Source organism: Hermetia illucens, chromosome 4 (genome assembly GCF_905115235.1).
Source record: "Hermetia illucens chromosome 4, iHerIll2.2.curated.20191125, whole genome shotgun sequence".
Lineage (NCBI taxonomy): Eukaryota > Metazoa > Arthropoda > Insecta > Diptera > Stratiomyidae > Hermetia > Hermetia illucens.
The window spans coordinates 47,891,666-47,915,877 of NC_051852.1; the positions used below are offsets into that span (position 1 = coordinate 47,891,666).

The 24,212-nt window shown below is 38.8% G+C and overlaps 1 long non-coding RNA gene across 1 annotated transcript; it reads left to right on the forward strand.

Moving 5' to 3' along the window:
- The first annotated feature begins 550 nt into the window (after positions 1-550).
- Positions 551-23,589, forward strand: LOC119655978. Its single transcript, XR_005249973.1, has 2 exons — positions 551-606; positions 23,270-23,589. It is a non-coding gene; the product is annotated as an uncharacterized LOC119655978 (long non-coding RNA).
- Positions 23,590-24,212: the final 623 nt, after the last annotated feature.

Consider the following 24,212-nt stretch of genomic DNA (forward strand, 5'->3'; position numbering starts at 1 on the left):
GGTTCAAGGTCATCTTTAATGAGAATTCTAAGCACTCTCTGCGTTTAGGAGGGGTTTCCATATTCACCAGAACTTGCGGCCATTCCACGTAGGAAATCATCTGAACATATATACGCTTCAGGGGATAGTACAATGAATCTACAGTGTTTGGAGCTACCGCTAACCTAAGATCCCCTCATAAGAGGTTTATTATTTTTAAAGGCTAGGTTCTGGCAGGGAAAGGAATGTATTATCAGGTACACCCCTAAAAATGCTTTTAGCTCCATCCATATTTTGGTCATTTCTTAGAAATCGATACACCAACTGCAATGATATCGAATGAGAAGTATTTCTAAAGAAAAGTGGGTTTATCGCTCTATATATAGCAAGCTTTTGCCGCAAAATGCCATTTTAAGGGCGTTAATGTTTTTAGCTTTACCTGCAAAGTAACGTGTTGTTAATTATTTTGTTTGAATTCGTTGATGTTTTAGTAATTTTTAGTTAGGGTATGGGCTTTAAATAATATGCCCAGTTGCTGCATTACTCCATTATGAAAAATGTCTAACTGACGGCTTAAAGCAGATGGGGAGTCTAATCGCTGCGTTGCAACTCGGCCGAAATCACAAGGTGATCCTACCTGAAGAACCGCGATGCATGCAATATAAAAAAGAAAGCAAATTCTCAACCATTGCCATACGTCAAACCTGGGGTTGGGCTCCCAAGTCGTACAAGTCTCTTCATTGTTACACATTTAAAGATTTCAATGGGTCCTAGTTGCATCCGTCAAATAATTTCAAGCAAAGCTTGTGTAAAACAAAACCTTACTAAAATCGGTTTAATGTCTGTCTGTCTGTCACACGCACTTTTCTCAGAAATGGCCGTACCAATTGACACGGAATTCAGTGTGAATTTACATCTTTCCATGTTGACCTTAAGTAGGGTCCTCATAAATGAAAAAGAAGGTATACATTTTTTTCACCGAATATAATCATGTTGGGTATCAAATGAAAGGTCCCGATTAGCACCTTTCGAAGCACGTCTTAGAAAGGCGGGGAGTGTGAGGGGTCGAAAGTGGTGATTTCTTTAATGGACCTTTTCTTAGAAACGATTCAGTTGAAAAATCTGAAAAAAAAACATGAAGCTGCCTCTATACGACGTCTAGGCTTTAAAATACTTTCCACATCGATATCTGCTCAAATTAAGTTAGTAATAGTATATTACTATGTTTTTGGGAAATTGACTATTAATATCACACTAAATTGAGTAGTTTAACATGCTAAATATACATATACATTGCAGGCTTCGTACAAATGAGATAGTTCTGCACTTAAACATACTAGCATAAGAAACAAGTCATACCTTTCATACCTGAAACGACGAGCTTGCGGTTTCCGACTTGTTTATTTTTTGGTGCGTCTTATGTTATGTCCGCATAACTCCCATAAATATTCTTACAAACATACAATGATGTAAAAATAAAACGACATAAAGTTTTAGTACTACAATAATACTAAGGAATAGGAAAATGAAGAACACCCTTAGCCTTGATAAAGCTTTAAGACGACTAGGCCACCCATCTATCGCGGTACACATCATGTCCGTAGGGAAATTTCCCACTGCTCATTTTCATGCTTTCTTAGGCGAGTCGATATTTGAGTTCTATTTCAGCACACCACGCCCTCTAAAGCTGGCCATAATTTGTAGTCCAATGAATTAAAATCTGGACTAGCAGAAGGCAAATTTATGCAGCAAAAAACTTGGAATCTTGTTAGCGGGCTAGGTTTGAGTTGAGCTATCCTTGTGCGCCTACGCATAATCCTGTTGGGACGTCCAACACTGAATTTTATTTAGAAAGGGATTGACTGAGAGGATTAACAATTGCTTCCAAAATATCTGCTTGGTGCACTGCTGTCGATTTTTTCACCGTTTTCCGCAGAAATGGATGCTGGTGACCATCGTAGCCAACACCCAACCAACCACCCAACTACTTTTAAAGCTAAGACGATCGTGTATAAGGCCGGTCGTTCTATTTATTAAATGATCCCTGTACGGTGAAAATTTCTTCGTAAAGAAAAGGATCGTTTGATGCTTGCTGCCTGCGTACTCTTGCAAAAGTCTTTTGCATTTTACCATCCTATGTTTGATTAAGCCTTCTATCAGCAAATGTTCCGTACATCTTTTGTAAACTGTTAGTTCTAAATCTTTATTGATTATACGAGATATTGGAATTGCCGATTATCCATTTCCTGGGACAAGATTTTTGTTTACCATTCGAGTTTTGTCGCTTTAGGGATATGAGCAAGATTGAGTTAGTTTGCCCATCGTCAAAAATTGACTCGGCCAACTATTATGCGTAATTACGGACTGACTGAAGCCTTTTTCGACGCTTTCGACATGTCGGTCTATGTAAGTCGAAGGACATGCATTTGATTTAACGCGCATCGGACTTCAATCAAATGGGGAGCATTTGGGGCATCGTGGTTTGGGGCGAGTAGAGCGAAAGGCACTAACACCCTGAAAAAGATAATTTTGGGGAGAAAAATGCTATTTCTCAAGTATCATAATAAAGCTGATTTTTGATAGAAATACTTTTTGTTTAGCATTCTCATAACTCTGAAAATTTCTTTGAAGTTGATCCATTGGTTCCTGAGAAATACGCGAAAATAAGGGTGGAGCTAAAAGCAATTGCAACAGTGAATAGTATTGTAGAGCATATAGCATCGTCAACGTCAACGTCCATCGATTTTACCATAACCCTTGAAGGAAAAGGAAGAAAAGTTATAAATGCTACTTATGTGTTTTCTGACTATGAAGTCTTCTACGTATTATTTTCTAATCAGCAGTAACGCCTCTTTCTCGCTTGAATAGTTTAGTTCAGTTCATTTCATTCATCGTTCCCCTCTACTATCGTTGCTCTGCACTATCCAAGCTGTACTAGACATTAACTGAGATTTGGTTTTGTTAGAAGAGCCATTGACTTTAAATCAGCGAACACTACTCAAGTTTTTTTCTATGGAGCGCAATCGTAAAACACGTATCATTTTTGAAGTCTTTTAGTTGCTAACCTCATTTTGATTAGCACCTACATATTTATCCGCGAGCATGCATGCATATTCAAAATATATACAAAGAATTGCAGATTCATCCAAATCAATATTGGTTGACTGTGAACCAACTTGTAATATAAATTCATATGCATACATCTATGAAAACATTATAGCCAGATCAAGCGAAAATTATGATAAAATGAAGCTATTTTTACCGCACACATTGTACCTTCTTATGAAAATCTTGAAGAATCCCTAGATAGATCACCTAAACTTAATATCAGGATCATTCTTATGTGATATCCCTTTTCTCGAACGGGACAATCCGTTTCATGGCCAGATGACGTTTGCAATATTTCCTCGTCGGTTTGCTTTTCAAGGGTATCAGCTATTGGAAAAACTGAGCACATGGGCAACATTTTCATAAGAATACATGGCATACGTTACTATTTCCCAATGAGTCTTATGCACACATCCTTCATTGCTCCTTTACGGTGTTAAGACTCCTCTGGGACTTTCAATGTGTCCTAATCACTGTACACGTTTCAATGATTTTCTACCTGAGAAAAGTCTTTTTAATTTAAAATTGTTTCTTTTTGCTTTTTCCGAATATCTTATGGTCTACGCTTGGAAGTAAAAATGAGTGCGCATTATATACGTGTGTACATGACATGGGTAATATTAATTTTCATTCGGAGCTTAATCAACGAAAAAAGCATAATGGAAGGATGGGCAGAATAAGAGGGTACATTGATAAGTGAATCGGAAGTGAGCTAGGTGAAAATGCTTCTGGGAAATTATTATTGATCACCAGCTTTTCTATAAGAAAATAATAATTCAGAGAGCATTTTAGGGATGGAGGAAAGCTCACTCATTTTAGTTCTTAGCTCTTTGTCAGCTTTTTCTTTTTTTTAAATATCGGGCCTTTATAGATTGTACCATTATACAATAATTGTGCAAACAGCAAACCTCATCATCTCATATCAACTGAAGCCGGAGGGTAACTATCCTCTTGCTTAAATCCTGGCACTATTGGCAAGATTTGTGTCAGTTCATTTTCTATTTTCGCTGGCATTTGTTGCCTTTTTGCTGATCGGACTAGTTTTAGTGGGATTTCTAGCTCGACCAGTATTTTGTATAGAACATCACGACCAACGCTACTTTAAGCCTGGTAGAAGTTAAGAAGAGTTGTACAACTCTCTCTAATTCTAGATGCCATATTAGGAGAACTTTGAGATATCACTGAGAATAAATGGTCGTTAACTGACCTGAAGCGACTTTGACATTTTTTGATGAATTGATCTTCGTAGACTTTCAATGGTCGTTCGATTACTTCCACTAGTACTGGACAACACCTCCAATACAATAAGATTTCTCTTGTCCCAGCGAATAATTTGTAAACTCCACTGATAAGCTTCGCCGTCCCTTTCGGTAAGATCATGGCTGAGATTCCGTCGATTTTGCATGAAGTGGAGGTGCCCCTTCATACAAAATCGTAGCTGTAGTGAATTGGTCTCCATTTGGGTCACCCGGACTAACAAAGTATTCAGAATGTGACATCGCTGGTTTTAGGATATTTTATTTGAGTGGCGTCGCTAATAATATTGCTTCCCTCGGCCTTTGGTGCTAGAAACTATGCTTTACTTATCTTAAGTGACTAACTTCTTTTTAAAGGTTTGTGTAAAACGGCTAAGAGTTCGCAATTTTTCTCGTTAAGAACCGAAGTCTCCGAGGAATACATGAGGAGTGGCAAAGGTCATTGTTTTGTACAGTAAGAGCTTTGACTCTATGGTGAGACGTTTCGAGCGGAACAGTTTTTGTAAGCTGAAATAAGCTCTATTGGCAGCCAACAACTGCGCGGATATCATTGTCGTAGCTTTTATCGGTTATAATTTTCGATCCTAGATAAGAGAAGTTATCAACGGTCTCAAAGTTGTAGTCTCCTATCTTTATTGTTTTCGTTTGACCAGTGCGATTTGATGTTGTTAGTTGGTTGGTTTTGGTGTTGACGTTGCCACCATATATTTCGTATTGCCTTCTTTGATGTGCAACCCAAGATCTCACGCCGCCTGCTTGATTTGGATGAAGGCAGTTTCTACATCTTGGGTTGTTTTCCCACGATGTCGATATCAGAATAGGCCAGTAGTTGTGCGGACTTAAAAAGGATGGTGTCTTTCCCATTTATCTCAGCATCACGGATCGTTTTTTCCAGGGCCAGTCCCTATCATATACTCTTTTTAGTGCACTATAGCGTATTTCCTTGTCTTAGACCGTTGTTGATGTTGAATGGTGCCGAGAGCGATCCTGCTGGTTTTATATGGCTTCGCACATTGCTCAGGGCTAGCCTAGTTAGTCTTACCAATTTCGTCGGGATAGTGAATTCTCTCATGGCAATGTTAGTCCAATCATTAAAGCTTTTAACCTTCGAATTCTTTCAGTCAAGACCGATTGACATGTAATTTGAGGTGGGGGTAGAGGTTGACGTAAGAAACCAAATTTGTATAGCGCCGATGTGCGCCTTCCTCCTGGAGGGGTGTAGCACCCCCTCCCGGGTGGATTTTTTAGAAATAACCACGGGAATCGATTAAATGGTCGACTCTAAGTGAAAAATATTTCGTGACCATTTTGTTGTGCTTATATATTATAACATTTATAATATTTTGAGAAATCTAATCTAGACTATGTATTGGTATTAAGAAATGCGTCAACTTATAACAGTGCGGAGAGAAGAATGTTGAAACATTGTAATGATAGGAGTGGAAATAGGTGGCCAGGTCGATCATCCTTAGTGGCCGATAACGACCTAGAGGGCAGAGCTATCCCAAAAATCTAAACAAATTGGCTAAATTGACCGTGAAGGTCCGCCCACAAAGATTGAAGCGTGAGGGATCAAAGCGCTCAAAGGACCCCCCCCACATGTTTTTTTTCGTCGGGAAACCATGCATAAGTTCTCTCTCATTCATGAGTCAATTTCGAGCAGATAACTGCACTGGAGTAGCGAGGTAATGCGTTTTAAATAGATATATTATAGCTTCGTACCTAATGCTGCGATAGTTAGGAAATTGACAAAAATATTCTTGCGATAATATACTTAAAAAGTTCTTTAAGTACTATCGACCATCACAACTATGTGTAAGCCCTTAATTGGATATGAGATCTCTTAAAAATTTTATAAACTGCAGAGTAGGTTAAAATCAAATTGTGCTGAATGAGAGAGTTTTCCGTTTAAATTCAACTTACTACTTTTGTGTTGGAAAATCTTTCTGTTCTGGCAGGATTTAATTAAACCTCACGCAGGGGTTTAAAGAGCGTGTGAAGGGTGGTTGTTCTCCATTAATTATCCGATATTTATCAAGAAAGCCCCCCTCCCCGCAACTCCTCTTTATTCTTGGATGGATAGATATGGATACTCTTACGTCCACACACTGATTTATGCAGATTATATTTTCCTAGCTGATGTCGAGGAACTTGTCCAAAAGTAGAATGATCGCCTCATGAAATACGGTCTGAGGTTGAATCTGAAGAAAGGAGAATTTTCGACTACCGACCTTAATTAAACACGAACATTATATAATAACTATTCCCGTGCGGAAAAGGGTGTTCTCCTGTTGGAAGACAAACGATTGTTGTATGCTTAAGGTGGCGTTTTGTAACAAATTAAGGAACAACACATTAAAGTATACCTCCTTTTGATATTCTAGACAATAAATAAGTTAACTGATTGACAATTGCATGTATGTCGCTAGTTGCAAATTCTGTATTAGCTTACCGATATAGATTCTATTAAACCCAAATTCGTTGTATTTATTTTTGCCGGACCACCGAACTGAATGCCAACAGTCTATAGTCTAATAGCGTGCTCTTTCACAAAGGCAATCCCTTTTCCCGATTATTTTCAAAGATGAAGTGCTTTCTCGTGGTCGCGAATCTATGAAACTTCGCTACCCACAATTATCAGCGCTAAAATGAAACAGTTCACCCGTGGATGTCATGACATCTTCCTCCAATGTCGAAGCGCTTTTAAACGGAATTTTCTGTGAATTGCGAATGATGTTGCGTTTTTTTCGCTGGAGTTTATTCCACTTTATATCGTTATTTTGTACCTCTTATGACTTGGTGGACTGCATTCACCGTCACCATTTCTGCGGTTTTACGAAAATTTTGACCTATTTCAGGGAGTGACGACAGGCAGAGGAACTGATTCTTCTTTGTCGGCTTTTGTCCCGTTCGGTCCAGTTGCGGCATTTTGTTTGGTCAAAGACCTGATCTGGATGGACTGACGAGGCTCTCAAATCACCATACATCTTTTATGGTCGATCAACACTCAAAATCACAGGGGGGGCATTGATGCATCGATCACAACGAATGTCACTCGTTGAAAGTCGCTTTATCCAAGTTGTACTAATAACGCAGCTCACTATTGACTGATAGCATTGATAATAGATACTTAAATCTTGGCAGGTAACTACCACTGAGATTAGTGTTGCTTGTTCCATTGGGGTCGGTCCTCAAAAATTCTGTTTCTTTTAGATTCAGTCTGAGACTGTGTTGCACCAGGCGATCATTCCATTTCTGAACAAGTTGCTCGAGATCAACCTTGCTATAAGCGCTAGGAAAACATCATCTGCATACAGCAGTATATAGGGAGGAGGGGCAGTTAACCTTCTCATTAAAGTCTGTTTACATTAGGAAGACATCTAGCAACCTTTTCGTTTACATTAAGGCAATAGGAACAATTTTCCATGAATTTTGCATGATGACTTGAAGTTCAATACATATTTATAATCTTGACATTTTCAATGCCCCGGAAAAATGTATACATATATATCAATGCCAATACATTTCAACGACCTGACGTGACTATATGCTACGAATACAAAGTGACAGAACTTTCGTAGAAATAATAACGATAATGTCAACTGTCGGGAAATATTATGTCACTTTAATCCAACAGGAAAGGTATTTCTGATTAGCAAGCTTACTGATCTTTGAAGCAAAACCTTAACTGTTGCCAATTCTTCGTTAAATATAAATTTATTAGTTTGCAGCCCAAACTACTATGACGAAATGATTATCTTTCTGCAACTCCCTTTATGTCAATTTTCACTCAATAAAATTTAACGATCTAATCAATTTCCAAGCTACGTTACAGACAGAATACGTTCTCGTCAATAAAAAACATTAAAAACCTCATAAACTACACATCCAATATGCTAGCTGGAGTTGAGCATCTTCAAAGATCCTTAGGCTTCACATTTCGAACTACCAGGCTCAACCGACAGCTATGGCAAAATCGAAATTGCATCTTTTAAAATCCATCTCGTAAATTAAATCATTCAATTTCCGAAAATGTATATCGTATCACTTTCCTTTCATCCTTACGCCTCACCTGGGCACACCTAAGACTCCGCTTTCACTTAGTTTATGTACAATTTCTGAATCAATATAGTTCGCTTTACTATCGAAGCTAACCAAATAATTTATTGTACAGATTTCCAATTAAACCCTGAAAATATGAATAATAAAAGTCATAATAAATAACATTCGAAAACGATCGGACCACAATTCTAATGTGGGTCCTGTTGGCCGTCCTATTTTGCTTCTCCTTCAGCCGCCTCATACCAAAGTGAAAATGCCATAAGAAATTACTTTCACTTCTTAGCGTCACGAAAGAATAGAATTTCATGTGTGACGCCATCCATTCTCGATGGCTGTATTGTTTTCGGCAAACGCTCGTACGGAAAAGAGGGCCATGCAGCTCTTGTGTTCGAGTCAAGGTGTTCTAGTTTTCCTCTCAACGGTGGCGAATTTCTTCGAGGAGTGGTGTTTCCTACATAAGCATGCACGTGAATTGTATGCAATCGCAATGCAACTTCAATTGCATTCTCAGAGGGTCGTAAATTTTCTCAGACAACAGGCAACCCAATGTCATGGTGCTAATCAATGACAACATAAATTTTCTAAATTGTTCTTTTTGTTATTTCTCTGCGTTGGTAGTTTTTCAATTGGGTTTCTCGAAGAAAGTTTGCCGGCGTGTATGAAGATATTTACACTACGAAAAATTTAGGGGTGTTTTTGCTTGAGGTTTGAAACGCTGTGGGGCAGTAATTTTATTTAAATTGAACATTCAAAATAAAAGTTAATTTTGAGCGTGAGGTACTTTTTTGCGGACTAACTTCTTCAGGAAATATGCTTCATTTGTAGGTATTAAGAAGCAATGCCGTTTACCTAAATTTTTGGTCGTCTTGATTTGCTGCTCCTTGATGCTCTCTCAACTCAACTATATAATGATCTAAGTGCATGCGGAGGGAGTTTTTTAAGTGACTTGGATCAAATGTAATCACCCTACCCTTCGGGCAAGTTTGCTTGAGTGCCCCTTTCAATAATACAATGTACTTCAAGTGAATTCCAGCTTCTTCAATACTTCTCATAAGAGAGTGTCTGAAAATCTGATCGTGCAAAGCACGCACGGATGATCATCAAATTGAAGTTTAAACCTAAAGTTCAAACATTGTACTTGCTCGTGATTATTATTATAGATTTTAGACAAAACAGCGAATGAAAATTTAGCGCTGTTAATATGTCAAGTAACATCATGTGCCATCGGCAAAAATAAAGCTACCAAGATAGATAAACTCTTCATTAATACCTATAGGAAGAGTGCGATGATCAGGCAGACTGATAACATCTGATACGTTCCAGGATGATTTTAGCTATTACTTTCGAGATGACAGGAATCACGTAAAAACCCCTTCAATTACCGAATTCAAGATCGGTGTCCTTCTTTATGATGTTAACCATCACTCCGTTCTTCAACTCTCTCGACAACGTCTCAAATTTCCAGGATTTATGGATGAATGGTAGTAACAGCTATGTAGACGTTTTGCGAGATATTCGGAAAAGTTCTTCAGCTGTTGAGGATAAGAAGTCTACCGTTAAAGTCCCATGCTGAAACATCGATAGGCTGAATACACTCGGCTTGTCCAGCAAGGACTGGATACTTTGGGTTCTAGGCAACGCTGGGTTGGAAGGTAACGAGGCAGCGGACGAACTAGCCAAGAAGGGAGCAGGGACGCTTTTACACGGGCCAGAACCCTTCTGTGGAATCGGAAACGGCTTCATGGCTATGAATCTAAGAAATGGCTATGAATCTAAGAAATGAATTATACTGGGCGGGCCTACCAGGGATGGAGCAGTCCAGGGTGCTTATTGGGGGATACGAACCTATACGCACAAAGGATTGCTTAAACCTCACCAAAAAGAACCTTCGAATCATAGTGCGAATTCTCATTGGTCATTGTCGGCTGAACTATCACCTTGGGAAGCTAGGGATTTCTACGGACATTGCCTGCAGGTTTTGTGAGGAGGAGGACGAAACCTCTATACACGTTCTGGGACAGTGTCCGGGACTTGTGCAAAGTAGGTGGAGGCATCTGGGAGAACACTTAATACCAGATGCAAAGCTGAAAGATCTGGAAGTAGTAGTATACTAAAGTTCCTAACGGTTATAGGCCTGCTTGAGATACTATGATCAATAGGTACACTATAACCAGTAAAAGGGGCACAATAGTTCTTCAAGGACGCGGTGCGACGGTAACAGAATAATAATAATCGATAGGTTTACGGTCACCTGTAAGCTGGTTCGTGATGCGGCAAACGGTAGCGAACGCGTTATAATTTCCAGCCACTTACTGCTTCCCTGACTAACACAATGGAAGAATTGCTTTTGTCACCGAGTATATTAAGCGCATTTCTTCTACTTTTTCATGATAATGAAGATGTAGTTCAGTGCATTCACCTTTGCTCGCTGTGGTCAACAGAGGTCTTAGCTCTTGGCATTCACTAATTATCTTCCATGTTTCTTCATTCAGCCAGGTTTTTGACACAGAGATAATATTCTTGGAGGAATCGCGTAGATTTGGTGTTGTTGGGACTGCAAGAAAAATTTGCCATTTCCGAGTAGCTAACGGGTCGTGAAGATCACCCGTAGTAAATTTGGGTGGGCGACGCTATAAATTCCTACGAGCAAGCGTAGTAATGACACGTAATTGAAAATAAATAGCTGTCACATGATGGTCACTTTCGACATCGATGTCAGTAACTCCTTTGTTAAGCAAATTCAGAAGGCAACACCGAAATCAATTGTTGATGGCAATATGGTGGACCTAATTAGCTGTTCGGCGCTTGGTGGTTGAAACCCAACTAACCTTGTTTCAGATCCTGTGCTTGGAAAATGTGGGGCAAATGACGATGCAGTGAGGCGGTAAAAACTGCAGAAGTTTACAAACCTTCACTGTTGTTATGGCTTTTAAAACCACTTATCTTCATCACATGCACGTGGAAGGTATTGTTAGAGCGCACATTTGCATTCAGACCTTTAGAAAGTCGTCCCTGAACTACGTGTAGTTGCTCATAGAAAGCATCCTTCATCTCCATATTTGAAATCTCCGTTAGTATGTAGCACTTCACAGTTGTGTTACTCCTTAACTGTTCAGGCCCTGATCTGCAAGCCTTATGGTAGCCCTAAATAATAGTCACTGCATCTGCGTCGACTACCACTAGGCTTTCCAGAGAATAAAAGTCCCACAATGGAGAAGAGTATTCTCCAGAGTCCTTGGAAGTGCACTTAGCTTAGGCTCAGAATGTCCAGTTAATATCGCCGGGATTCCCGCTGCTCGAAAGCGAATATTCTGCGGACCACTCATATCATTGTCGGGGAGAGGAGACACATTCCAGAAAACTATCATAAACCGTTTTCTATAGCCAAAAATCGTAGCAGTCAGATCACCTTATCCAAACTTTCACCTCCGTCTTTACCAAGAAAAAGTCTATAAACATAAGGGGTAGTCAATCAATTTGCAGCATGCCAAAGCTTCTTCCTTGTTACTGGCATCAAATCTGCAGGATTGCTTTTGTACCTTTCGTGTACAAGAGCTATGGGTTCAGATTAAAAAAAACTGTGGCATTGGCGAGAGATCTTCAAGAGCCAATGTTCTGATATCAAATTGATTAGAAGCAACTAGGCTGAGATGATCCTCTGGCCAGGACCTAGTTGCAGTCTTCTCATAATATCAGGTTAATATTAAAAAAAAGCGTCCTCTGTGCTGCCTCTGAACTAAGGGATCTGTTAGTGTATGCGGAGTTAAGTGGCCTCACACTCTTAATCGTTTGTGATGTGAACGCTTAACATATTTTTTGGGGAAGTAGAGAATGCAATCCTAAAGGAGAGAAGCAATAAAATTTCATCACTCCTGCTGGCCTCATGACTGCGAATGCTTGTGGGACCAAAGAGAAGTGAGGTATGTAATTTACCTACCAAATTGTACTTCAAAAAAGATCGAGCTGATTAGAGACTAACGTGTGTTATAAAGGCTAACGTTACTGATGGTTTTTGCGAAACTTTAAATACGAGAGAGATTGAAACAATGCGAAGACCAGTGGTTTCCGGTGAAAAAGCGGTAGCTGTTATATCGTCTTTTGAACACTTCAAAGAGACACTGAAACAGGGTATAGAGCACCAAGAGCGTTTCTTAGAAAATATTTTTCTAGCATTTCTGGCTTTCGGCGACGTGACCACCTCTTTTTAGAAGGTTACGCACCGCAACTCTGAAAGGCGAAAGGGTGTCCGTGGACATTGAAGAGATATCTGACGGTCCGTTTTTTCTCTTCGTAGTACTGCCAAAAAATATGGTGTCGATAATACTTTGATTATGTGAATCTATACTATATTAACGCATAGATTGTTGTGTGTTGGATGTGATGTTGATCGTTTACTAACGACTGACGCATAGAAACGCTTCCCACAAGGAAGTATTCTATCCCCACTTATGAACTGCAAAAGCTGCCAATACACCCTAATCCGATGACGCGACTATATGAGATTTTAGACAAGACCTCGGAACGGTGTGTGGTGTGGCTTTTAGAAAATCTAAACAAAACCACGGTGGTATTATTTAAAAAAAGAAGGTGTGGGAGTTATTTACATAAGTTTCTTTTCGGAATAAATATATAAAGGCAAATATGAAAGAGCATCTCGAAACCTATTAGTGATGCAGCCGGGGCTTTTCCTCGAAATGGGGACTTACGACTATTAGGTCGATGTTCGCTTATCGATCCGTAGTGTGAAGAGTTAAAGTGAAATGAAAGAGTTTTACGGTTACTTAGCATTGTTGGAAAAAGCGATATGGCTGGGTATCACCAACATCATGAGCAAGACAACCGGTGCAAACTAGATGCACTACTCAATTTCCAGCTCTTGGATACATACATATGTAAGCATATTCAGAACACTGTAATGAGAGCAGCTCGTAGACTAAATTGTGTAAGCTGATGGGGAAACAACGGACGTCGGGGCATAGAGCATTGGAAGAGATATTGGGAAAACAGAATCCAGTTTTTGTAATGCCTTCTGAATCTTTGATCTCCATGTATTTGTTTGGTAGAAGATATAAAGTTATCCTCAATTTCCTCAATATCAGTAGATTTGGGTCGAACCAGAAGAATATTTGACAGGATATCCTGAGGTATTCTATACAAATGGCTCAAAAAAAGAAGAGTATTTTGAAGCAAGAGTCTTTCTCGGATCAAATTGAGAAGTGGGTTTTCCTTAGCACAATTTGCAACGAACTTTCAGGCTGAAGTGTATACAATCCTAAGGGTTGCAAACTGAGTGATTGACTAACAAATGAAGGATAGGCTCATCGCATTCTGCAGCAATAATGAAGCTGGACTGAGGGCGTTTAGGGGTCCTTTGAGCACCTTGAAAATCGTCCAGAAATGTAGGAATCAATTGAACTCTATTTCTAGATTCAATACCGTGGAACTACTCTGGTCGTTGTATTGTGGAGGGAAATGAAATCTTGGATGTCATAGCAAAAGAGGGTTCAATTTTTCCCCTGTCGGGAAAGGAACCAACAATTGGAGTGACAGTAACATTGGGTAATGCTTCTTTAGAAAAGCGGCAACAAACCAAATAGGGATAATCGGTAGAGCCTAAATGCTCCTGGATACACTCAATTTTTCCGGTCTGAATCAAACATACTGTAAAGTTCATCCTGCCCAAGAGCAGGAGAATTTGCAGAAACATTGTTTCCTGCTTTTCCATATTCACTAGTTGGACATATTGTTCAGAATAAGGATTCTCTAAGATGAAACATGTCAATTCTGCAATGCGAAAACGGATTTCACCGAATACTTTCTATCCTTCTCCCTATGAACACCTCAGGTATAAGATTTTTAGTGCAATACTTGAACGAATGTTGGATATTCCGTTAGACTAGGTCGTCGAGAACAATGGACCACTATGGTCTGGGTGCTCAGGGGCTATGCTTTTCCCTCGCTTTGTACACATATACACCATATCCCAAGGGTTGTTGGCGTTTCGACGCTAATAAAGTTTCGCAGTGAACATGTCCCTTGAGCCGCTATTTTTGACAAGCAAGGAATTAGGTATTGTTAGCCCGCAACTCAAGCGGGTGATCTTATTTTCAGAGAATAATTGACAGCTTTAATTAAATTGCAATGCATACTGATTAGTGCCAACCTTATTAGATTGAACTAAGGGGGGATGCTCTAAGCGGCTATGCAGTTTGGCTTTTGTTAACCACGGGGGAAAACTATTCAACAAACCGAATTATTGGCCATGTCTGCCGCCTCGGATCTACTGGCACTTATGTACAGCTCTAATGAATCCTTTGTCGACTTAAATGTTCTTCTCTTTGATAGCCAGTTTTAGAAAGTGGTTCGAGTCCTTTGATATTTCGTTGCCCCACACGTCAGTATAAAAATTTCATGGATCTTCTACACTTAAGGCCTATAGTGAAATATTAGTGATACTTAAGACTAATCAAGACTAAATCAGAGTTAATATAAATTGGAGTTTCCTCCTCCTAATATTTAATTATCAAAAGCGGATCCTCTAAATCATCAAGTGTATCGAAAAAGAAACTGTATAATAGTCTTTTCTGATTCCGAACTTTTTGGTTTGCCAGATAGAAATAACATCAGTTCCTTATCTTGCTTTCTTGGTAGGCTCTATGGATATTTGACTTCATTTTCAAAAAAACGTTCCTTTGTCTTGTTTCTCCCACACTTTGCAGAATTTCCGATCCTTCTCTTCCTAGTACAATTTTTGTGTTAGTCCTAACATTTTGTTCGTCCTAAGATTTTGCTCTCTAAGTGATTAAGCAAGTGATTGCCTTCCCAGAAGTTCTTTGAACACGAGCATTTGGAGCTACATGCTGAAAGGCATTTTCTCTTGGAGATTCTTGGAAGTAAATTTTGTTGCTTGCAAGTTGAATGACATTTTCAGCTGTTGAAATGTTCGTTCGAGTTTGGATTTTTGTGAATTTGTGAATATATTGAGGTTTTTCGCCAATGGTGTGCTCTCCGTCAACAACGGGTTTCCCGTTTTCTGATTTTAAAGAGAAGAAATTGAATTTTCGCTATTTTATTTTTCAGTTAAGGAGATTCCACCAGGATAGCAAATAAATCTTCTTCAATAACATTTTTTTTCTAAATCATTTTGTTCAAATTGTAGTAGTTAGGTGATATTTTCGTCACCGATGAGATCATTTCTATGTTTAAGATAAAATATTACTCGTTTATAAGCAAAAAAAAAAAGATTTTTAAGAATATCGTTGACATTTGAATACCTTAGGGACATGACAAGAAAGGCCGAAAGGTTTCTATACGCGCGTCACAGCATTTATTGGTTTTGTTTTTGCACTTTTGCACACGGGTGCGAGCGTAACCCCCTTGCACAACGCGAAGATGATTGGTATGCCGATAAGCTTATTACTATTTATTAATTATAAGAAGACAGCCCCTTTTTGGTGCGCCATAGTTTTTTAATGTCCGGATAGCTGAGTGGTTAGAGTAGAAGGCTGTCGTACGGAAAGTCGGTTCAAATCTCACTGGTGGCAGTGGAATTTTTATCGTGATTTAACGTCGTACCTGAGTTAAATTAGGGTAACAATTAAATCCGACCGTTCTGACATGAAAATAGAGGTGCTGTGACTTTCTAAGAGGAGTTGGCCCCTGCAATTCTTTGACACCTTTCGTGGAGGGGTTTACACACTTACCGTGATGATTAAAAAAAAAGACCTTCTTTGAGGGGCCATAACATTTTAAGGGATAGTGGCCGCCACAAGCTTTCATTGGGGTTAGAGGAAGGTAACCTCCTCATTCCTCTCTCATAAATTTTCAATCCTTATGAAAGTAATTATTTATTTGCAACTTTCTACATAATAATTAGAATAAGATGCAGTTCTCATCAGAATCGCAATGAGTGCCATCATCACTAGAAGAATCAATCACTTGTCTGACAATATTGCAATCACTTTCTTTCTCAGTTGATTCAAAGTATAATTGGGCCTTCGGTATATTCTGCAGTGCTTCTAGGACTTCAGAAACGCGTAAAGAACGGTTTCTCCACATTTTAAAATTAAAACGAACAATAAAATCTCGTTATTTTGAGGACAAAAGAAATAAAGCAATAATAATGTTATGTTTCTGTCCATCACATGTCCATTGAAGGAAATGTAATCGTTATGGTCAAATGACCGCCGTGGCCTTTCATAATAGGTAATCATTTTTCATAAACATCTATTGTGTTATCAGTATAAACATGACAGAATAACGTAAAAAAAGCCGAATTATTAAGTCATAAAACGAAAACGATTATAATGAAATAGTTTTGGAAATATGTTCAACCTATGAAAAATGTGTTAAACTGCTTCAAATAATTTGTCTTATGCAAATCCGCTTATGTGATTTAGTTCTCATTCATATTCTTCATCTTTGCACAAGATAGAAGCGTGTAACATTGTCAAAATTATTTATTTATTAATTAATAATTATTATTTTTTAAATTAAAGACGCGGGAGATATTATTATAATGTTACAATAAAATTATGCAGAAAATTCAAGCAAATACAATTGTCATGTAATAATTGTAGTAATAAAGTTGAAATATATCACGTAGTTTAAAGATTTAAAGCTACATACCATTTTCACCTCAAATTAACGACATTCCAGATGATATTAACCATTTTCAGAATCCAATTAACGACTGGAATGAAATTAACATATTTCCAGATTAAAATTACGATTTTCCAAATTTTATTAACATTTTGCAAATCAATTTCATGACTTCTTAATGAAATTAACATTTTTCTAAATCGAATTAACGACATTGAATCTCCGATTTTCCAAATTCATTGTCTAAGAGTTTGAAAGAAGAATTGGAAAACCACTTCTATGAAAAATAAGTGTATTTTATATTTATAGGCTTCGAAGTGGATCAAATATATGCCCCGCAGAGCACTTAACTAAGAAAAGAATATGCCGCCGATATCTTGCTAAGATGCCAAGGAATACGGCCAAAACCAAAATTCCTCTATGGTGAATCTATTTGAGATTATCAAAAGTCAAGAGATTTGTTCGGCAAACAGCAAAGGATCTTACATGTAAGTGTACTTTTACGAATTTAATAAACGAAGGAATTCTCTCAGCAATATCCAGAGATTTCACATCCTTCGCACTTAGTGCCTTCCCCACGTATTTGAGGAGGACGTTCAGATCCGAGTCTGCAAGGGCTTATCTTAAGTGAGTCTTGCTACCCCAGCCTAACCGGAGATTGTTTAGTACCATGGGAACCATAGTGGCCCTTTGAACGCATATGTTCGACGAGAATTCTTGAGGTTATTTGAGGTTGTTCCCATTGTGAGAGTTTTATGGTAGTTGTGATTGTGCTCATACCGCCGGCAGAGCTCCCTACGAGTTCAAGCGTGAAGTTGCGCTGTACAACTGGGTGGCCGTACCCTTTAGGTAGAGGTGTTAGATAGCCTTTTATCCATTGGTATGACTTGCGAGCATGCACTCAGTATGAACTAGCATAGCTGCCATGGCGGGGCACCGATTGTGGTCTTTAGATCAGTCCGTGTCCGAAGAGCGTCGTGGGATTATGCCTACACGGCAGCTACTGCCGTCAAACTCCCAGAACCTTCATCCTTCATACTTGATATGATAATGCTTTTACCATTTGCGCCGACTGAAATTACATTAACGAGCCTCACAAGTTTCATATATAGCACCTTTAGCCTAACTTATCGATAATCCAGATGAAATTATTGATTTTCCATATCTAATTGCCGACCTTTCAAGTGAAATAAACGTTTTTCCAAATCAAATTCACGATTTTCCAAATGAGATTAGCAATTTTCCAAATTAAGGAGTTTTCGAATGAAAGTTTTCAAATCAATGTGACTATTTCTTTTAAATGAAGAACAATGTTTGCCGAGTGCCATTTTTGATAACTATATTTAATATATGAATTCGAATTACTTTCTTTCCGTAACAAATAATAATAATAATAATTGTTGGCGCAACAATCCAATTGGATCAGGGCCTTGACGGTACACTACAGGATAACAGGACCAATGTGGTCAGCATTACGCTCGCACGAGATAACTATCCTGATTTGACTCAGGTACTCATTCACAGCTGAGTGGACTGGTATCCGACATAAAATCACGATGCATCAATCACGAGCCCGTACACACATATGTAGTCGTCTTATTGAACATTACCTGTAAATTTCATTATCACATACATATACATACACGTACCTGTTTCTGATGTACAGCCAACTAAACAAAACTAAAACGGAAAATTAAACTGTCCCCATGGACCTCGTTGGTAGGTGTATATCGGACAAACGAAAAGACTGGTAACTACCAGATTTAGGGAGCATACGGAGGAGGTAGAATTGGCTGACAAGTACTCCCAAAAACCTACAAAATCTATGGTGGCTAAATATATGGTGGAATGCGGTCATCAAATAAGCGCTGATGATTTTAAAGTGTTAAAATAGGTAAAGAAAATTAACCAGCTGGACGCCTATGAAAGCTTGTTCATTAGCAAAGAGCCGGTAGACACTAGGTTGATTTCAAATCTAAGCAATTGTTATTCCCCATTATTTAAAAAACTTTTTAAAAAAACTAATTAAATAAACCTCTTCTTCTTTCAGGATAGATAAATAAGTCATAAAAATGTAAATAAATATTTATTCATTTACAGGATCTAGATATGTCTTTTAAAAATCGAATTTATCCATAATTAGAATAGTATAGTATATAGTATAGGTTTAGATTAGTATAAACACAACTAATAAACCTACTGAGGAGCAGACTTTTTAGCACTGATGAAGGGAACAAGTGGTTCCCGAAATATCGGTATTTGCAAGAATAAACATCTACACCAGCGAAAAATAAAAAACCAGTTGTTTTATTATTTCAAATAATTAATTGCTGGAAACACCGCATAATTACACTCAGATATACTTTATTTAGCAGATATTGGAATGGAATGTATTTTAAGGCCTAGATATAACTTATGCACATCACTCTGAATTTTTTGAGATTTTTAGTTGAATAGTTTCCGAAAATGAGTCCTGTCTTACTTTAAGTTTGCACATTTTGCAATCCACGTCGAAACTAAAATCTCTTAGTAAATGGTCTTTCATTTGATACCCGGTACTGGTATATTGGGAGAAAAAAAAATATTTTCTTCTTCCTTTAGGAAGTATAAGAGCCTGTATGCATAGGATTTCATAGTTTCCATATATCCATAAAATTTCGTTTGAATCGGTGTAGCCGCTTTGGAGAAAAATTGTTCGAATGACAGACAGACAGACTGTGTTTTTGTGAATACAAAACCTTAAAAACGTCCTTTTATTAATATTTCACTTGTGGAATAAAACAAAAGGATTTAGTTCTTATTATTATTACCCGTCGTCAACCACCAGTAATTGGTGCTGCAAAAGGGAAGGGAAAATGAAGGTTTTTGTTACAACGGCTGCTAACTTGAAATAGTTTCGACTGGCTTTTTTTGCTGATTGAAATATTTGTATAAGTTCACCCTTATTATTTTTTCACCACTGCAAACTCATCTGTTATTTATTAACAGCTCTATAGTTAGATAGTTTGTTTACTTCTCTTACATAGAGACCAGATACCAGAATGTTTGTTCACACCATCAAAAGCTTTCTCGAAATCGACGAAGATCAGGTCGAACCATCATCTGAATTTGGCACACTGCTCCCTAGTGACCCGAAGGATATTTATGTAATTGGAGGCAGAAGATGTAGCGTGGGCAGATTTTGAATTTGGCCGGATGCTTCACTCTATTTGAGTTAATTGAAGGTAAAGATAATTTCGCTTCCATTTGGGAGAGCTATCTATATCCGATTCACAAGAGATGGAAACTTTCACTTTTTTAGCTGCTCATCATCGAAGATGTTCTTATCGGCGGGCTTCTGCCTGCCACTTACGTCCTATACTGGTCCATCGAAAGGCTTATGACCGCCTGTATGCTATTTTTTGATGCAGTATTGTTGCTAGCCTCCTGCTTTCAGTATCGTCAATCCCTGTTGTTGCATAGCACTGCACAATTGTAACTCTCGTTAACCTTGAACGGAGGTTTAGCAGCCAAGATCTAATCAAAAAGCAACGCCCTGCGCCTTATGGTAGCAGTCATCAACAGAGTACAGAAGCATAACACCGCAAGAGAGATTGGAGTACTCTAGACCCTTACTATCTCACTTCGCTTAAACCCAGAATGTCCAGCGTGTATCTCCGGAATTCTTGTAATTGTGAGACTAGTCCCTACCTGGGCGTTGTTGACTTCTCGGTAGAAAGATAGTTTCGAAATTTGCAGGCTTGTAGTATACACCTTTCTATCCCTTTTAGTCGTCGTTTGCGACAACCAGGGAATGTTTTGAGATTATTCTTAAATTCCAGTTCAAACGTTTCCGTTTGGTCAATCAAATGAAATTCAAAAGTGAATTAATTGGTTATAATTGATTGACAAAATGGCTTGGTTACTTACTGATGCGATACTCTGATACTATGGATGACACATGACGGAAACACTTGTTGGAAAGCCACGAGGGCCTGATGACTTGTAGATCCATGGCAGGAGAAATGGGGTTGCAGCCCGAAGATACTACTTTGAATATATACTGCAATAGTAAGGCCAATGATTACTTATGGAGTGGTAATCTGGGCAGAAAGAACCGAACTCAGCACACAAGCCAAGGAATTATATAAGCTCCAAAGACTGGCTTGCGTGTGTATCAGTGGGGCAATGAGGACATGCCCAACGGCATCCCTGGAGGTCCTTCTGGGATTAACCTTTCTCCATCTCCACATACAGATGCAGGCAAGGAGGGCAATATTCAGGATGGCCGGGAGTATCAGTGAGGCGAGGAGCTGCCTGAATCGAAGGAAGATTGATATTCTTTCTAGGCTGTATCCCGAATTACTGATACCAAGGGGTAACATGACAACAAGGTTTCACTTCGATAAGAAGTTTGAAACACGTTGGAGTAACAAGGCAAACTGGGAGTGCGTGGCTGCGGCATACGGCTTAAACCAGCAACTGATTACTTGGTACACTGACGGATCCCTCACAGCAGAGGGAGCTGGTGGCGGTGTCATTCGTCTAAGAAAAATGTACTTTGAGCCAATGGGCAGGTGCAGTAGCATATTCCAGGTGGAAATATTCGCCATAGACAGATGTGCCTCCTTTAATCTCCAAAGCAACTACAGGGGGCAGAACATTGCTATTCTCACCGATAGTCAAGCAGCGATCAAGACACTTAGGTCCAACCAGGTGAATTTTAAACTGATATGGAAATGCCTTGAGAGACTGAATACACTCGGCTCGCCCAACAAGGTCTATGTACTTTGGGTTCCAGGCCATCCTGGGTTGGAAGGCAACGAGGCAGCGGGCGAACTAGCCAAGAAGGGAGTGGGGATGCCTGGGCGGGCCTACCAGGGATGGAGCAGTCCAGGCTGCTTATTGGGAGATACGAACCCATCCGCACAAAGGATTACTTAAATATCACCAAAAAGAAGCTTCGAATCATATGGAAATTTTCACTGGCCCCTATCGGCTGAACTATCACCTAGGGAAGCTAGGAATATCTACGGACACTGCCTGCAGGTTTTGTGAGGAGTGTGACGAAACCTCTATACACGCCCTGGGACAGTGTCCGGCACTTGTGCAAAGTAGGTCGAGGCATCTGGGAGAACACTTAATACCAGATGTAAAGTTCAAACATCTGGAACTAAAGTTCTTGACGGTTATACGCTTGCTTGAGATACTATGATCAATAGGTACACTAAAACCAATAAAAGGGGCACAATAGTTCTTTAAGGACACGATGCGACTTTCCCTTAACAGAATAATAATAATACTGATGTGGTCTGTACTCCTTGTTATGAGAATAAAAGCATGTAAAATTGACAATATTCAGATAGTGTTAAAAATCGTATTGCAAGTCTAATCAAAAGCGTCTTAACTCATGCATGTACTGCAATGTCCACTCTTTTGAAAATTTTCAACAATTACTTGGTTTCTACTGAATTCAAACCATCATCACAACATGCGCAGCATAATATATGTGTAAATAATGTGATTTCTTGCTCCAAATTAAAAATATTCCAGGCAGCATATAATCCATTCTTCCGAATCAGTTACGAAGGACTCTCATCTCGCCAATAGCTGGCGGTTAATTCTGCAAATAATGGTCCATTCAAATTGATTACACGCCAACGGCATTCCTTGACACAACTGCGTGCATCATTTGCCGAAGTGCAGCAGAAACTCCAGCTTATAGCATCCTTTTAAACGTTCACAATAAGCGCAAACAGATTGAATCCTAGCGCACAAAAGAAACCATCATCATCTTAGCTCATAATAACATCGGATTATAGACCCGCTGCGGTTTTCCTTACAAAATAATATTTCCTTCTTCTCTGCTATGCTCCTGAGGGCAGTCGTTCCACCTCACTCACTTGGTTTTCCATCATTCAGACACTAATCCTTGCAGAACTGCATGGCTCTTATATTGGGAACTCATTAAAATTTTTAATTCCTTTCAACTGTGGCACGTTGGACCGATTTTTTCGATTCCTACTTCCTTCTTTTCCGTTTGGTAAACATGGGGTTTTCAATTTTAAGCCGAATAATTCGCCTCGTGCAAGACATTTCCTTTCTGCAATATGTCATGGAATGTAATATGCAGTGTGCTTGAGAATGTGTCCTTTTCCTTAAAGGATTTTTAATGCCAGACATAATTTATTTAAATCTCTTAAACAAATATTTATTTGCTGGAAGTTTTAGACGATTAATTTTTGTCAACATCACGTTCAACTAATTTAGGTTTTTATATGCAGGAGGAGGGATTTGTTTACGTTCCACGACTTATGCCCTAATTCCTTCAGGATATTACAGGATGACGAACGTTTTGAATCAAAGAATCAAAGGGTTTTGTGAATTATTAGTAAGATTGAATGGTGTGGGAAAAATATTGGTTTGATTTCCGTGTCTATTAAATCGTTATTGAATGACTGCGAAAATTGATAGATTTATTATTAAAACTACTCGGAAGGGATCATGTTCATCTAAACACAAATTATAATTAATTTAATGTATTATAAAATGAGACACTGAAAACAGGTCTGTTGTGCATTTGATTAAATTGCTGCAAATTGGATAAGTTTTCTTTTTAAACATTTTGGTATGCAGACTTGTAATCATTATGAACTATGTACTCCAGCTTAATGGTTTTATCATACTTGCATACTATTAAGGTTCGGTGTTTTTTTATTTCCCAACCAATTCTTCCCTGGTTACACAGGTGTTGCTACAAAGCCTAAAGGTTATGGAAACTGTTGCCGCGTCTGCCCTTCTGGAGAAACAAACTGCGAATAATTTTCAGGAGTGAGTTGGTGAAACGCAGAACGACTGTTCAGCAGTGGATGGGCCTTCAATTGCTCTTTTTCAGGTCGAAGCGAGCTAGTGAGGGACAAACGAAAGTCACCATTATTTGCCAATAAGATATCTAACTGCGAAGGCCTGCAAAAGACTTGAAGGAGTATAACAACTATGTTGTCTGTTTTGGTCCACTAAGGGTAGCTTGAATAAAATATGCATTACTGCATCGGTTAATCGTAGCATTTCCATAATGCTGTTCCACTTGTCGGATTGGTAACCGGTGCTTACTGCCAAGGTTTCCTGTGGGTTGGCTTATTATAGTTACTTACACATCCGATTCGTAAGTGCTTTGTGAGAACAGCTCTTGATCCACCTTCTAGTGATTGAGGTTGATTTAAATCA